The following is a 3830-nucleotide window of genomic DNA, read 5'->3' as shown; positions in this document are numbered from 1 at the left end:
CACTTGAGCGCCCAAATGTAACCCCCAAGCAGCAAAAAGAAACAGACGTCTTTGGAAAGTTTCTTTGCTAAGGGGAATAGGCCCAGTGAAGGAACCGTGAACTGCCAAGGAATGGATCCGCAACCCAGTTGTCAACAAGTCAGGTGAATCCACTAAGTCTGTGCAAGAGGAGACTGCTGGAGATAGCAAATTAAGGCGTACTTTGAGGGGCCGTTCTCATATCACGTCTTTTCTAGAGTTCATTCAAGTTCCTTATTTCCAATGGAGGTGTGCGGCGTGACGCGCTTGCACCTTCCAGATGCACCCAGTTGAATGAATGCCGCAAGTGCACTGCAAGTCGCGTGGCAAGAATTGACTGATCAGTAGACTTCTACCGATTTTGTTAGACTAATTATCTCAGTCAAACACAGAACATCCAAACACTGCAGTGCTTTGTAATTTGTCTACATAAATGAAACTTGTGTCACAGTGACAGCAATGTTTTGTCAGCTTGTTCCTCTGAGAAAATGGTTGATGGTTGTCTAGCAACCTACAAACCACCACCCCAAACAATCTTCTAACCCTCCCACCCAACCCCCTGGTCTGCTGTAAAATTGTCAAAGCGTTGACTGGTCCACAGTGATAAAAAGGTTGAGGACACTGATATAGACCAATGGTGGCCATAATCGCTCCTGGAGAGCCGCTGTCCTGGAGCTCCAACTTACCTCAAAACTGCACTGATGTTTCTAGAAAGCTTAGCAAGAGCTTGATTAGCTAGCCCAGGTATGTCGGACAGAGGTTGGAACTAAACTTTCCAGGATACCGGCCCTCCAGGACAGAGTTTGGGCTCTTCTAATATAGACCATATGCAGTATGGACCATGAGTCCATATTTTCATGACACATTAAAGTTTTATTTGACCAATTGACCAAAATCATCCAAAAGCCAAGGTCGGTGATCAAATCATAATTGACACAGCCTTTCTTTATTTGATGCTAACTTTAATGTTTAATCTCTCTAAAATCTTGACAATGTAGTTCAATCAACTTCTAGTTGCTCTTAAAAGAAACAATAAAAACTTACAAGTCTGCTTTTTTTGCTTCCTCAAGCATGAGAGCCAATACAGTGTCTGTTATGTTTCATTTTATGCAAAACCCTGACACCAAAGGTCTTGTAAAGAAGATTCTGTATGCATATTGCAGCTCATGATCACATGCTCTCATTTAAACCTTTTTAGCACGGCTATGGCCCAGGCTAATCAGATAGCATCAAAAATCCACATCTCAAATCTCCTGCAGGGGTTTGATCTGTGCAGACCGATGATCGTCTTAGCTGTGGACATCAGGAGTTTAACAGCTTCACTTTGATTGTAACCTCTGTTATTCTGGGGGCCCGGTGGATGAGAAGGGTCAGAGCTCATGCAGATAAGGTCCCTGAATGGGAGATTTTCCTCAGACAAAGATTATGAATAGAAAAGGATATAATTAAGTTTCTCTATTGCACCGATGTGCCTCCTGGATATACAGCTCCTCTTGAATTTAAATCTTAAAACTCTTTCTGAAAAGAATTGATGCTTGAAAGTCGTTTAAACATGTGATGGTTTTATTTAGTTTTATAATTTAGGTTTTAGTTTTAACATGCAGCATGAAAATGGCTATGGTTTTAACAGTAAAAAACTGTAAACATTCTACAGTAAAAATTTGTTACTTGGTTAACATTAAGTTCCCTCAATATTTATTTACAGTGAATAAATGTAAACTGACTTTCCTATAACTCCCTGCACTTTTTATGGCTTTAATGGACATTACTATGGATGCACACTAGTGTATATTAGAATATATATTAGAATGTTTTTTTTTTTTTTTTTTGGGGGGGGGGGGGGGGAGGGGGGGTTGTTTTTGTCTGACTAAAAATGTGCATTGTGTAGATGTTAGCACTTCTAAACATTGATTTTTATTACACTGTATAAATTAATCAAATGTAGTAGTTTACTGTTTCTACTCAATTTTAATGGTAAAATTTAGCCACTGTTTTTTTTTTTTTTTTTTTTTTTTTTTTTTGCTGTAAATTAAATCTTTTTAAATTTTTTTTATTTTAGAGCGTGGCACCGATAGTCACTCTGCAGCAGGATTATTTTGATCCTATTATTTTCTTGGATTATAAAATGTGTTCAACCATATTCATGGTTGGTTGTACAGTAGTTGCACGTCTTACAGTAAAATTTCACATTGCATGCATCCTACTGTAGACTCCGTAAATTAACATTTTCCCATATTTTGTAATTCTATGGATTTATGTATGTATTTATGATTTTGAATTGCATTATGGATAATGATGTATATATGCTTTTGAATTGCGTTATGTGACCTTAATCTTGCCTCCATTAACCTTAGATTTCGAAAAGTTTGAAAAAGTGACTTTTATTGACATTTTTATTAGTTTGAAGCAATGTACTGTCTTTATTTGTGGTGGAAATTATGGTACAAAAACCTAGTGATAAACTGCCAATACTTCTTTTCTGTTACTTCTATACTTGTTTTTTTGTATGTGACTTTAATTGTCTCTATATTATTTCTTATACACAATATGATTTTTTTTTCAAACTACTAAAATGTTGATAAAAGTAAAACTGCACAGTTGAATTTTCAACATCAAAGTCAACGGAGCAGAACTCAAGGTCCCATAATGCAATTCACAACAAAAATATATACTTGCTTGCTTGCTTACTAACCAGAGCCATTTATATCAAAGTTGATATTTAGCCACACCAAATTGGTAACATCTAGGGTCATTTCATACACCCGGCGCAATAAGGCGTAAGACATGTTTGGCGTGATGTGTTGCTGTTTTTCAGACCAACGCAACCTTTATTTTCCCTTTTTGCGCTACGTTGTTTAAATAACAAATCCATTTGCGCCACATTGCGGACTCATGGGTGTGCTGGTCTAGAAAAGGAGGTGGGTTAAGGCACATTGTTGGTGCGTTGCTATTTTAAGCAACTGAAATTGAAGGAACTTTTTTCAGTTTATTTATAACAATTTGCATTTGAATGATGACATTATTACTATTAGTAGTAGTATTTATTATGTGCATGTGTATATTTGTTTTAATAAAAACAAGCTTAGATTTGTCCACCTGTTGGGTTTTGGACCATATTGGGCATAGGATGTGTTTTTGGATATAACTCAGTTTTTTGACCACACTTCATTATTATTTTTCATTTATCCATTCGCTGGAAATTTGAACTGAATTTAGAAATAGTTTTGAAACAAATCTTTGCGCTTAACAAACGAAATTAAATATGTAGACGAATGGATGTCTTCAGTGGAGTGCGTACAACACTGTTTCTTTATCCACGAAAGAAAAAGGAGTAAGGAATAAAAGTAAAGAGAAAGTAAAGAGGCTGAATGCAGGAGGCTCGTTCTTTATTCTTGTGCTGCAGATGGTCTGTTTAACTGTTTTCTCGCTAATGAAGCATTCAGGTTTTCCACTTACAAAGTCTGCCATTTAAATAGCAAATCTACCATGGCATAACACAACTGACTCTTAAAGGGAATGGGAGATGAGACTGATTGGTGTAATGCATGTTAAGGTCAAAACACACCCAAAACTCATTAAGAGAATAAGCACAACCCTGTTAGACCATTCGCCTGGGTGCAAACCTTATTTTTCCGTATTTAAAATAGCTAAAGTGGATTCAGACATGCCCTTAAAGCTTTTGCGCCATGTGCTTTAGACTTTGTGCCTAGATTGTTCAAATAGAGCCCCAAAAGTCAACAGAGCAGAACTCAAGGTCCAATAATTCAACTGTAAATAAACAGAAAAAATATGAAACCTGCTAATTAACAGTC

Source organism: Danio aesculapii, chromosome 17, assembly GCF_903798145.1.
Source record: "Danio aesculapii chromosome 17, fDanAes4.1, whole genome shotgun sequence".
Classification (NCBI taxonomy): domain Eukaryota; kingdom Metazoa; phylum Chordata; class Actinopteri; order Cypriniformes; family Danionidae; genus Danio; species Danio aesculapii.
Note: the sequence above shows the minus strand (reverse complement) of the source record.